The following is a 13,879-nucleotide window of genomic DNA, read 5'->3' on the forward strand; positions in this document are numbered from 1 at the left end:
GAGGGATAGAACACTGATGTCCAAGTCTGCATTGGTATCGTACGGCTGATCCACGGGATTGCGTGACAGACAGTCAGCGTCTTTATGCAGGCGTCCTGACTTATACATAATATAATATGTATATTCTTGTAGACGCAATGCCCAACTTGCAAGTCGTCCATTTGGATTCTTCAAAGAGGAGAGCCAGCAGAGGGCATGATGATCGGTTATGACGCAAAAGCTCCGACCGAAAAGGTACGGTTGAAATTTGGCGACCGCCCATACGTGCGCGAGACATTGTCTCTCAGTAATGGAGTAATTTCGCTCGGGCGTGTAAAGAAGGCGACTAGCGCAAGCGATGACACGGTAATGGCCCTGTTGACGCTGAGCGAGGACAGCGCCGATGCCATGACCACCCGCGTCAGTTTGTACTGCAGTGGGTGCAGAAGGGTCCAAGTGTGATAAAATCGGGGAAGTTGTAAGCCGCTCAATCAGGGTAAAGAAGGCTTTGTCCTGCAGTGGTCCTCAAGAGAAAAAGACATCTTTCTTAAGAAGGTCAGTGAGAGGGCGAGCGATGTCGGCAAAATTTTTAACAAATCACCGGAAATAAGAGCATAAGCCCAGAAAACTACGGACATCGTTTGTTGAACAAGGTACAGGAAAATTTCGCACGGCGTGAACTTTCTGTCGATCAGGTTGGATTCCGGCGGCGTTTACGACATGGCCGAGCACCTTAATTTCACGGTGACCGAAATGGCACGTGGAAGAGTTTAGCTGAAGGCCAGCCCTGCGAAACATGGAGAGTATGGTTGTGAGGAGCAGCAGGTGCCTCTGAAAGTTCGGCGAAAACACAATCACGTCGTCGAGGTAACAGAGGCATGTAGACCAGTTCAAGCTGCGCAACAGAGTCCATCACGCGCTCGAATGTAGCTGGCGAATTGCATAAACCAAAGGGCATGACTTTAAATTGGTGCAGACCATCCGGTGTGACGAAGGCGGTTTTCTCGAGGTCCATCTCATCGGCGCTAATCTCCCAATAGCCGGAGCAGAGGTCAATTGATGAAAAGTATTGGGATCCATGAAGACAGTCAAGAGTGTCAGCAATGCCAGGCAGGGGATAAACATCCTTCTTTGTATCCTAATGAGGTGACGGTAGTCAACGCAGAAGCGCCACGAGTTGCAGAGGGGGACGAAGAGCGGTGAACGAGAGGCGAACGGGACCTACGACCTTGCGGAGACGGGGAGCGGTTGGATCTTGATGGAGCACTGTTGGCGCTGATGTTCCTAGTCGGCGTATAGGGCGAGAAAGTACGATTGTCTGGTACTTGGCGGTAATCTCTCGGAGACGACCATTGAGGAGGCGACGACCAGTGATTGCGGCAATGACGGGCGATGTGTCCAATACTGGAACAATCAAAGCAGATGGGTTTATCATCCGCTGTGCGCCAGTCAGCTGGGTGGCGGAGTGGCGGAAAGCTTTGGTTCTGGGAGCGAGCGGCCGAAGAAATCTGGTAGGTCTTTGTATGGCGTACCGAGCAGAGAGATGAAATGCCCAAACTTGCTATTTCCTCCCAAACGACCACTTGTATAAGGGAGATAGCGGGTACGCTTTCCCGACAGTCTGAACGAACTCGAGCCGGGCGATCGCCTCAAGCTCACGGCAAACGATGAGCGTTATTTCTTCTGGTCCTGCAGGCTAAACGAACCGCGGCGGGTCTTCGCAAGAAGATGTCGCGGCGGTATTGGGCAATCGGTCGAAAGTTTGAGCGACGCGGTGGCCGGCCCTTCGCTTTTTCGAAGCGCCGGCACTCCTTTATAATTGCATCCACAGTGGCACAATCCTTACACATCAGGAGATTGAAGGCATTGTCTGCAAAACCTTTCAGTGGATGACCAATCTTGTCTGCCTCGGTTATGTTGTCATTAGCCTTGCGACAGATGGCCAGCACATCCTGTATGTACACGACATAGGATTCTGTGCACGTCTGAGTGCGGCACGCAAGTTTTTTTTTGCTGTCAGCTGACCTCGGACAGGTCTGCCAAACAGGTCTCGAATTTTTTCTTTGCAGACGTCCCAACTCGTTGGGTCAGCTTCATGTGTGTCGTACCACTGCTTCGTAGTTCCCCCCAGATAAAATATCACGTTGGCTAGCATCATTGTTGGATCCCACCTGTGGTTGTCACACACTCGCTCGTACACCGTAAGCCAGTCCTCGAGATTGGCGTTGTCCGTGGCACAAAATGTCCCCGGGTCCCGCGCAAGTGTGAGGATGACCGCTGGCACGGGCTGCTGAAGCGTTGTCGCTTGTGTCAGTTGATTTGCCATTGTGGCGGCAGGTAGATGACGTCCGCTGCGAAGTTCCGTGATTGTACCCTGCACCTTCCACCAAAATGTCGCAGAAAGAAAGCAGGCCCACGGTAGTAAAATAATGTATATTTACAAATGGTGTATATGGCGTTCTGGCAACTGCCAGACTTCGTCTTCCTCTAGTCCAAATCAACATGTTCCTTCACTTCACCGTAACAATATAGTTTCTTAGAAGTACTGTGACATGTCACGACCAGCATAAACAAAAGACATTCAAAGCACTGAAGTCAAATATTCAATTACCTTTTCAAGCCAGAGTTATAACAGATGCAGGAAGGAAGTCCGCATCAACAGTACCTTTGGTCTGTCCAGCTACGAGGCACTTGTATTTTAAATGTGGCTAAAATTACGTGGGACACCCAGTGCATGTGCATGTGGTGTGCATCCTGGGACATTTCATTTGTTTAAAATATTATAGGCTTGAATATACCGAATACGTTTGTGCCTGCTCGTTAGTACTTCAGAGGAGGTGTTGCAGAAGGCGCGAACGCGCAATCTTTTTCTCGTTTGTGTTTTCGTTGTTGGTAGGATTCACATGCTCTCTTTATGCACTTCGGGTGACTTCTCCTGAGAGTTGGTATCCACTTCTTCATTCTAACTGCAATTTCGGTCACTTTAGTAGTTTACATGCTGCCCGCGTGCGTATTTCCGCTGGCACGCATGGCCACTGGCATGAGTTGCGTGTTGTAAAAATGATAAATGCACAATCAGGTTTCAACTTTCCCTGCACCTTTATGGAAACTCGAGTTGTACATGTGCGTCCAGTTTACGTGTCCCGCCCAGGTCCATGTTTTTTTTCTCTTTGCGGTGCCATGTTTATACTTACAAAATGTATGGAAGAAGAAGAAGTATTTTAATGAGTGGAAAATATAGAGAGGTTGGCCGGATAATGGAGCATCTGGCCTGCTACTCTATGTAAGGGAAGGGGAAGAGGGGAAGAAAAAGGGTCACAATGGGGGATGGTATGGAAAACATGCCTATGAGCATACGGTTCAGACATGCATGCGGTGTAAGGAGGGTTGTCTTTAGCTGGTTGTTTACAAAGCGCGACATATCTGTAACGCTGTGGGTTAAACAACTGAAGTAGAAGCACAGTCCACTGCAGCAGTGCACGCAGGTGAAAATTATCAGTTCTGAAATGACAGACAGCGCGAAGTTTACAGGGGCAGGCTGCGCACCATTCGAATCTACGAGGTTGCGAGGATATTGATGTTATGTAGACCCAAGGTAAATATGGAAGAGTTTAACTGTAGACTGCGTGCCAGAACACAATAGTGGACTGTTTGGAGCCTCCAAGAAGAGGCTTCACCAAGCGTGCGTAGGTGGCAGAGGGTCTTAAGCAGAACTGGCATTGCTTGCCTGTAGTAACAAAGTCTGCTTTATCACTGTGCTTTAGGTTCACTCAAATTCGCGCATAACCAGGATAAATGTCGATTGACGATAAATAACTGGTGCCCTGGAACTAGTCCAGTGCGTCGTCATAGCGAGGAACGGGACATACGTTGTTTTTTTTAATTATGGGGTATTTACGTGCCAAAACCACTTTCTGAATATTACGCACGGTGTAGTGGGGGATTCTGGAAATTTAGACCACCTGGGGTTCTTTAACGTGCAGCTACATCTAAGTACACGGGTGTTTTCGCATTTGGCCCCGTCGACATGCGGCCGCCATGGCGGGGATTCGACCCCGCGACCTCGTGCTTAGCAGCCCAACACCGTAGCCACTAAGCAACCACTGCGGGTAACATACGTTGTCCTTCGCAGTCCAATATAGATGGATGCTCTGCACGCGGTTACAATTAATAAAATGCAGTTAAACACAGTTGTAAGACGACATGAAATTGCAGTTAAGGCTAAGGAGAGCACGAGCATGCCGCAATCAAGACACGTAGCACAGGTCATGAAAATTAACGCGAAGGTACTTGACAAGAGAAGTTCTCAAGGCTCTCTCAGATGCTTCTAAGTGGATTAAATATTTTCATTTAACGAACTAGTTTATTTGCATGGCAATTTTATTACACTAGCATGTCGAGGTACGCAAATATTGCACCTTCAATCTCATTTCATGTGAAATTGTTGGTGCTCTTGTGAAACGCGTGCGTTGAAGAGTGGGAGCATTACAAAGTACTAAACGTAAAATCACGATGTATGAATAAATCGTCAGCAAGTTGTAATATTCGATCAAAATGGGTACCCATATTTCTTCAACTGAAACTGAGTTCCTGAATTTCAGTTACAGCTAATTTAATGAAATGTTTTTTTTTACTCGCAAGTAGCGACGTCATCTACAGACACAATTATTCATGCATAGTGACAAAAAATACTTAGTGCTCTAATTAAAGCATGGGTATTTCAGCAAACTTGTGTTGTTGTCTTCTTGTATTATTTGTGCAGCTATGCGCCGTGAAAGCAGAGTTCATCGACATGGACTACGGCGTTGCTGTGTACGACATCGACGCAGACATGGACGACAGTCCTTGCGCCAAAGTGGAATACACTGGCCAATATAAAAGGCTGAAGCTTATCAGGAAGATAAATGACTTTATGAAGGCTTATACATCGAAATCTATGAAATCACAGTGCGAAAACCTTTAACGCGAACGATAAGGACATTAGCCGCTTTTTAGATGGCGATCCCTATTAAACGTATGACTTGTTTTAACATAACAGTATACGAACGAGAGTGCCTGGTCTTTACTTATACATTGTTTGCTATTAGGCCAAACTACTGCTTCAATGACGATAACGTATAGCTTTAATTTCAACTTCCTACGCGCACTTTAATCATTCAGCAGTGCCTTCTTTCTCTGTAACTTAGTATTTCTTGTCGCCAGACATATATGTGCACTTGAACATCACAATGATGTCAGCTGGCGTGCTTTGATGTGTTTTTTTTTCAGTTCCTCCCAGCTTCTGTGCAATAAATGTGAGTCTGCACCTCAGTAAGCTGATGCAATGAATATTTTTGTGAAGCTTCCAGCACCTATGCGTTGGAGACCGGCAACACTCGGAAATATTGAACTTAAAATCTCAATGTATGGAGAAGGTGTCACCTGGTTGTATTCTATTTCAAATGACCCCTTAGTATCACCAATTGAGAGTGATTAACTGAATTTCATTTCAGCTGTACCTAACTAAATGACTAGTACCTCTATTTTAGTTTCATATTGCATTCACGAACTGAAACAGAATAACTGTGATACTTGATCACCTAGCTTTGCAGCAGCTGGCGAAGGACGGAAAATACAGAAAATAATATATCGTCACCATCTTAAGATAGTTGGAATGAACTTAAAGGGGTAACATTCTGACCAGATTCATCAATGGACTCTGTGTTCTTCTAAAGCCGAATAGTAAATTATACAGTTAGCAGTTGAGGACGCAACCACGAGTCATAAAATGATGCAGACACGTAACAGCGCAAAGGACTGGACTTGGCTTAGAGAGACGAAGCGCTGACTTTCATTCGTTATATTATTGCGCACACAGTAATATATATAGGAGTTGGAATGGACAATAGGAAAAGGTGAATATACCATTCTACGAATACATTGTCAGAGAGATAGCTACGAAGTATTGCTACCACTATTCTATAATTCCTCTGCTAACTAAATTACTGCCATACTCCACGTGAGAGATATGCGTATTCCTTGGTTAGGAGCGATATCGAAGGCACACTCGCACATATACTGCCTTTTTTATCGATACAATAGCCCTCGTATATTTCATGTGCACACTGGTCACCATAGTGCCTTAGCATTTTGCAATGATTAGTCAATGCATGACAATCAAAACGGGCGCTATTCGCCACTAGGTGGCTGCCAGCACAGCCCATCATTAAATTGGAATGTTCTCCGAGGCGGTAATTCACACAACGGCCAGTTTAGCAAATATAACCGACCGCAAGAGAGGGTAATTTCATACGCTACGCTCTGACAGCAATCCACAAACCTTCTTTTTTTCCTTATCACACCTGCTAGGCCTGTGTCTTGCCTATTCACGTTTTCGGAAACACTGCGGAATTTGTATTTCAGAAACAAAAAATTGGGTGGGTGCCTTATGTTCTACCTTCTTATACAATGACACACTCGGTGCAAATCAGAAATTACCGCGGTTCTTGAATGCGAACTTTTCTCTTTTTTGATTGTTACGTTTTCATGTTTTTGGCTGTTTTAAGTCTGCTAAACGACATTTTAAGTCTGCTAAACGACAATTTTTTCCACTAGCCTGCCATTCGCAGTCTGCGCTGGTGGGAAACAAAACTGCTGCGCATTGTGAGAAAGCACGGCCGCGGCAAGGCAGCCCCACAAAAAAAGATTTCCCAATCGCGCGCTTCACAAGCTTCGAATGCGCCAAACTGTAAGATATGCTGCTCTTCTTGGAGCGGGGGGCATATTCCCAGCGCACAAGGTCAGATAAAAACAGCTTAAAAACCTTTGAATTTATTTCTGGTGCTTCACCTCACAAAACCATGATCTAATCATGAGGTAAGCCGTGATGGGTAACTCCGGAAGAATTTTAATATACAGGGCTCGCGGGCGTTTTGCGTTTCGTCCCCAAAAAAGGGTGGGCGCGCCAGCTTGGATTCGATCTCGAGACCTCGTGCTCTGAAGTGCAACACCATAGCCGCTAGGGCACCGCGTGGGGTGAGGTCATCAACGCAAGTTCGTTGTTATTAAGAAGTTCAGTAGTTCTGGTTTCTTCGCGCAGGAATGAAATACACCAAGAATTTGTACAGCAGCAAAGCTGTGTGTTACAGTAGTTAGGCCAGTAAAAAATTGTCTTCTACTAAACTAAAAAGCCAAGCCAACAAAGGTTAACCAGGTGGTGCTTCTCAAGTTGGTAAGGAACACTTCAGGTCGCGCGAATGTTGAAGACAGGTGCGCTCAAGATGGTGTCGACTGCATATGGTTCACGAAGCAAGTCTGTAGGTCTCGCTAGATATCAGTTATCGCGTCGCAACGTGCAGCAGTACTCAAGCTACCTCAAGCGGATAAACAAGGCGACTTTGTTCTTGCACCCACTGTCGTCTACAACAAGATGGCTGATGCTACCGTTGCAAACAACTTCCAAGTCATCAACATCAATGTTCTAAAGGTCAAGGCTGCTGCTACCAAATTTAGTGAATAGGCCGGACTTGAAAAGCCAGCGTCTCCAGGGCGATCGACGAAGCGCTTGAACCTATTAGTCTTCTTTTCGGCGAAGACTCACAAAGCAGAGGGTCCCGTCCGACACATCGTTTCGGAAGAAGGCACTTGGCAGCGCCTTGTGGGAAGGGTCCTACAGCGTTCCCTATCTGTCCTGGTGTGGAAAATCCGTGGGCTAACAGCAAGCCACAGGAAGCATCCGACCAACTTCAGCACTAGTGTCCGTCAGAAGTGAGCTGTATTTCAGCCGACGTTGAAGAATTACATTATTTATTGCCACTGGACCAGGTCTGCGCTGAGGTGACCAGGTCTGCGCTGAGGGCCTGACTCAACCCCCAGTTGGGTCAGGCCCTCGAGCACTGCTGCATGGTCGACATTGTCGAAAGCATTCTTCAGCTCGAGGCCCAGGAGGCACCGGAACCGGCGAGCGTCCGCCGGACTTTCGGGTTGCATCACCTGCCTTTTTAACTGAAGGAGTACATCATGGACAGAGAGCTGTGGCCTGAAACCAAACATGGATTAGGGGAACTCGTCCCCGTCCTCTACGTGTTCATTGAGACGGTCCAGGACCACGTGTTCCATCAGTTTGCAGACACATGATTTGAGTGAAATTGGCCTGAGGTTGTCCGCATTGAGTGGTTTGCCTGGTTTGGGTATAAAGACGATCGTGGACGTTTTCCACTCTTCCGATATGGCACCCGTCTTCCAGCATTCGTTCATGAATTCGGTGAGCTGCTCCATTGCGGCCTTGTCCAGGTTGCGCAGGATATTGTTGGTCACGCGGTATGGACCCGGTGCCGAGTACGTCCGGAGCTTGAAGGCGGCGGCCAATACCTCAGCGAACGTGAGGTCTGCGTCTATGTGCGCGTTCGGCCGGCCGCGGTAGGCTGCAGGTGGCGGTGTCTTGACTTGCGGGCCGACGTACTTGTCCCGCATCTCGGCCAGGAACGCCCCCGGGTCCTGAGCATGCCTGTGGATTCACTTGGCCATGTTTCTTCTGCCTTCGGCCTTGGTGGTGTCCGGGTCAAGGAGGTGGCGTAGGAGGTGCGACGTCCGGGCAGCGCCGAGGCGTCCCCTCATACGATCACGTATTTGGTACATAGCTGCCGGTTGACCTCGGTCGCATGATAGGAGATCGCTGTGTTGAGTCGAGTGTTTCTTTCCTTGAGGGCTTGGTTACCTTTCCCCTGCTGTTGCCAACGCCGGAGCATGCTCGATCTTGCCTGCCACATGTGGAGCAGCCTGCTGTCGACGTTGGAGGTTCCCGGGGTGTCCTCCAGGTCAAGATGTTCCGTATGCTCTTCCACGTCGCCCAGGAGTTGGATCGTCCAGGATGACATAATGGTGATGGATCCCTCACTGGCTCGCGTTCTTCTGGACTCGCGGAATTTGTCCCAGTTTGTAACCGAGAAGCGATGCTTCCGGCGACGCTTGCCGCGTGCACAGATTTCCCTGGGAAGGATGCGGTGATCGCTTCCCAGAGTTTCGCCGTTGTTCGTCAAGGCGTAGTCTTGCGAGTGCACGACGAACGTCAGGTCCGGGTTGGTGTCTACCTGACCTCGGCTGCCGATTCTGGTGCGGGCGGTGGTATCGTTGATTAGCATGAGGCCCAACTCTTGCACGGCTTCTGCTAGATGTCTGCCCTTGCGGGTGTGACTCAGGTATCCCCAAAGAGTATGACCGCCGTTAAAGTCCCCAACGATGAGCAGGTGGCAGTCGTGGCTGGCTTTGAGGGCTGAGCGAAAAAGCGCATCGAGCTTCGGGTCATCTTCCGGAACGACGTATACGTTGAGGACGAATAGGCTGCGATCTGACGTGCGCATCGGGATGATCTCCTCAAAAACTTTGGAGATGCCCGAGGGGGGAAAAGTTTCGATGTCGTCGATCGCCGTCACCTGTTCTCGGTGAACGAGCGTAGTGACTTTCTTGGAGTTGTTACGGCAGTGGAAAGCCCGGTAAAAGGAAAGGCCGGCTTTCACTTTGACTTCTTGTGGCGCTATGATATCAGGTTTGTAGGATTCTTGCTGTGCCGTGTTGTTAACATACTGGTGAAGGTTGGCCTTCTTTTTGAATCCGCGGCAGTTTCCCTGCCAAACGTGATAGGTGTTATTGATTGTTACAGCCATGTTGATTCTTGGGGAGTGTGTGGATGGCCTGGTCCAGGCGGGAAGGGCAGAGGACCACGGTTACGCTGCTGGGTGCCGCCTGAGGGACGACCGCGGGGTGAGGGAGAGTCTGCTACGGCTTGACGGGAGCTAATTTTGGGATGCATTGTGCGACCTCTGGGGCTAGCGTGCTGTGGTTCTGTTCGAGTGCCGTCATGCGGTTCTGTAACTCATGGATGCGTTCAAAAATTGCAGGGAGGATGGCGTCCATAGCCGCCTTGACCGGGCGTTCAACGTGTTGCTCTACGCGTTTCACTAGGTTTTCGTCCTCAATTGCGGCTGAAGTAGGAGTCCTGTGAATGAGGCTTCCTTTGCGTTTTTGCGATGGACCCTGGGTGTCCATCTCGGACTCTTCACTTTCTGTAGTTATTGTTATGCTAATAAGCGGGAATGTCGAGGAGGGAACTGATAGGGCGCTGGTTGCCGTCTGTGGCGTCGGTCCCTGTCCATTGGTTGTGGGAAGCGACCGCTCTCGTAGACGCGGATCTTTGTATCCTGTTGTGTGATCTTTGTCTGCATATTTTCGATGGTTTGCTGTAGACTCTAGCTGTCTAAAGTGCATCTATTTCGGGATGCATCTCGCTCCCCCTCCCTGCCACTATGCTGGTACAGTTTCTTCGGGGCGTCACCTGTGAGTTGGCTCCTTGTTGGTTTCGTTGCTGCTGCTGCTGTTGGCCCCGGCCTCCACGGTTGCATTGGCCCCCCGGCTGCTGCCTCGGGGTGCTCCCCGATTTGGACCGGCCGCAGCGTCTCCGGCTTCGACCCCGGCTCCGGCTTCGACCCCGAATCGCTGACCGACATCTTTTGGCCGTGGCGCCGCCGTCGCAGGTCGACCCCCCGTCCGCGAAGGAGACTGACGACGAGCGCTTCTCCCTCGACCGGCTGCGGTGGCCGTCGCCCCGTGGCGGCGGCGATCGCAGCTGCTCCTCCTGCTCTCGCACCCGCCGCTCGCGACGCTGGCGTCGGCCCTGGCGGATGATGAAAGGAGTCTCAAACTAGTTCCGGCACTCCCGGCTTCCCATGACGTGGCTCTTGCCGCACAGCAGGCAAAGTGGCGTGCACTCGGGCCCGTCAGTCGTTTTGCGTGTTGCGCTTTCTCTACACTTCTTGGTTGTGCCTCGATTCGCACAGACGTCTTCGCGATGCGCGGTCTGGTAGCAAATCAAGCAGGCTTGCACTCTGCGCCGGAGTAAATTTCATCGGTGCCATGCCCCGCCGTACATGACGTAATGGGGAACTTCCTGTCTCCTGAGGACTAGCAGGACAGTTTCTGACTCGCCTACACGGCGGAACCTTACTATTTGGGGATTCATACCGCTCTTGGATGAATTCTCCTGAATGTGCTGTTGGGTGCGGTGCAGAGGAGTTTGGTAGATAATGCCTTTCCATTGATCTTTAGTTAGGAAGTAGGCTTTAATCAGATAGGTTTGACTTCCCACTTCTAGCGTTGATAGCGTCCCGTAACTGTCGGCTCGGTCCCCATCCTCGGTACCCACGACAACGAAGTTGCCGACGGCGTCCAAACGTACCATGTCCTTGCCGCAAGCTTGCTTTGACAGCCCCGTTGAAACACACAGTGCCTCCATGACGCTCGATGGGTGTTGTACGGACACATAAAAACCACGGCTGATTCGCAACACCACTTTGAAGTAGTGCGGAGGGATAGGGGGCTCCCTCGCGTGCTTGAGGTGTCGCGCCGGGTTAGGCCTAACAACGACTCCGGGTGTGCTCGCCTTCTCGGGGGGCGAACTTATCAGTGACTTACACTGTGTACGTTTGACACGCTGCAGCGTGTGCCATCCCTTATCTGCGAGGTATTCGGGGTGATGGACGTCCCCTCCACGACGACTTCCATGCTGGCGTGGCGTCGCGGGCCTGTCCGGCCGCGACCACTTAAAGAAGGAGGTATGCCTAACGACGGTTTTCAGGCGAAAAAGTGGTCTAAATTGGGCGTACTCAGGTGGGAGTGGAGTCACGCAGTCCATGCTGCTTAATTTGTTCAACGTGAGGATAAAATCGGTTCCTTCCTCGGACCAAGCGGACCAGGCCAGAAAACACAAGATAGTGGAGGCCCTTCTGCATGCGTGCGCACAGAAGCGCCTTCGTAGTCTTCTTCCAAGTATGACTGAATTTACTAACACACTAGGTTTCATTGACCTATAACTCTTTTTATCTGACCATGTGAGCTGGCTGCATGCCACCGCTCCAAGAAAAGCCTCCTACCTTACATCTCGGCGCATTCGAATCTTCTGAAGCGCGCTATTGCCGAATCTTGCTTAGGGACGGCCTTATCGTGGTCGTGCCTTCACACAATGCGCAGCGGTTTTGACTCCCACGTGATCAAACTGCGAATAGCTGACTGACTACCCATAGAATTTCGTACAATAATTATTATACGAAACTCGCGCTGCAATCGTTCAGCCAGCAGGGGAATGACAGGATGCAGAAGTATTTGTGTGATCTTCATGCTTATGGATTCAGGTATTCTTGTGGAGTTGTTGATAACGCTTTATATTCCTTTCTTGTATTAACTTTCAAAACAATATATGCTTTCCTAAGTGCAGAAGATGCCGCAGAGACGCGCAATCCCTAGTAACTGCTACGATTCAACTTGTCTAGGAGGCCAAATCGAAACGCATCAAAATCTCGAGGCACTATATTGACCGAGATAAATTCAAAAAGGCGTTTCATGTCGCTTGTTGATGTACGCGTGTATAACGTCATGCTTTCAATATTGGGTCTCTGTGCTAGAGGTCCTGTGTTTCAGTCCTGGCATCGGGCAATTTTATTACAGTTTGTTTATTCATTTATTACGCATTAATTTGTTGCAAATGATGAGCTCACAAACTCACGAAGCCGCCTGAAGCCAAAAGGACAAAGTTTAGGCAAATCTCATGTAGTTCGCATAACTCCCATGTTGTCGGAACCGGCACCACTGCAGTTCTTGCAGACACCAGCGCCAAAGTTTTCTCTAGCGACCCTAAAGGGGATAGGGCCCCATGTCGCTGAAAATCCAGTGCCGGCGCCCGCGTCGGCCGTCGTTTCGGGAATTAACAATGCCAGAACATGACAAAGAGTAGCAATCCAAAAGATAACACTGCACATTGAAAAACTGCGGTCATTCCTTATTTGGACCAAGTGTCTCATTGTACGAAAAAGATAGCACATAAGGCATGCATCGGAGTTAGTTTTTTAAAAGAAAATAAAAATTACTGACGATTTCGATATTCCCTTATGCTAGAGCTGAGCGCAGCTCTCTACGTGTTCTCATTTCGCCTGCCAATATGTTTACCACGATTGTATATAGGTTTATATTGTAAAGAGAACAATGTGGGGCGTGTAGCGCGCTTTGTATCAATACAGACGACGCGCGCTTCTCTGGTGCTACATCGCAGCCATCGTCGCCGCGCGCACCGTCTTGCACGGCACTGCGCTTTTCTTCTCACGCCTTCCATCCACCAACGATGAGAGCGGCACTTTGTCGCGGGAAAATCGCGCCACCTGTGGCGACGGCGGCGACAAAACCCAAGAAAGCGTCACATCGGGCCTTACTGGTAGCCCTTCGCCATCGCTTCTTGAAGGAGCAGTGCTACACGACACACATGCTGGTACCGCGAACTGACCTCAGCAGCTGACGCCGCGGGCGAGCGTAGCCCTCCCCAGCTCACGCCACCCTGGTCCCCCATCGAAAGCGCAGATGAGCACGCCACGTGGTGGTGGATGCCGTAGCCGCCACCATCTGAGCATATGCGTAGGTCGCTTCCCCTCCCCAGATCCTCCAATTTCATCCTGGCGCCGCTCGCGCGCTCTTGTTTCATGCAGTGCTGCGCTCGGCGTTCGCTTTCGTCTTTGACTTTGATCGTTCGCTCGTTTACGAGGTACAACGCAGAAGCTCAACGTGGGTACGGGCGCTTTAGAGGTGTATAGCGAAGACACCGGGCCTCCTACGTGTGATAAAAAAAAAGAATTGTTGATTGGTGTCACAACGTAGTGTTTAAGATTACCCTACCGTGCTGCTGACGCTACATCAGCCAAACTGGACGTTGTGTAAATTACAGCCTCGTGCAACATTCCAATGTAGGGAACGGGTGTATTGGAAGCCACATAGCCGCGCACAGCTCCCGTTGTGATTGTCGTGCATTGTTTGATTAATGCAAAATATGGAGGTACTGGTGATCAGCGTGGACGTGAAATGCACGCGGCCTTTTGCGTTAAGAAAA

At 49.7% G+C, this 13,879-nt stretch overlaps 1 long non-coding RNA gene across 1 annotated transcript in view; it reads left to right on the forward strand.

Annotated features, from left to right (window-relative positions):
- LOC129384745 (uncharacterized) overlaps positions 1-5,238 on the forward strand; it is a 28,450-nt gene extending 23,212 nt beyond the window's left edge. The window contains exon 3 of the long non-coding RNA XR_011893697.1: positions 4,742-5,238. This is a non-coding gene — a long non-coding RNA (uncharacterized lncRNA). The remainder of the gene's footprint in view (positions 1-4,741) is intronic.
- Positions 5,239-13,879: the final 8,641 nt, after the last annotated feature.

Source organism: Dermacentor andersoni, chromosome 4 (assembly GCF_023375885.2).
Source record: "Dermacentor andersoni chromosome 4, qqDerAnde1_hic_scaffold, whole genome shotgun sequence".
NCBI lineage: Eukaryota > Metazoa > Arthropoda > Arachnida > Ixodida > Ixodidae > Dermacentor > Dermacentor andersoni.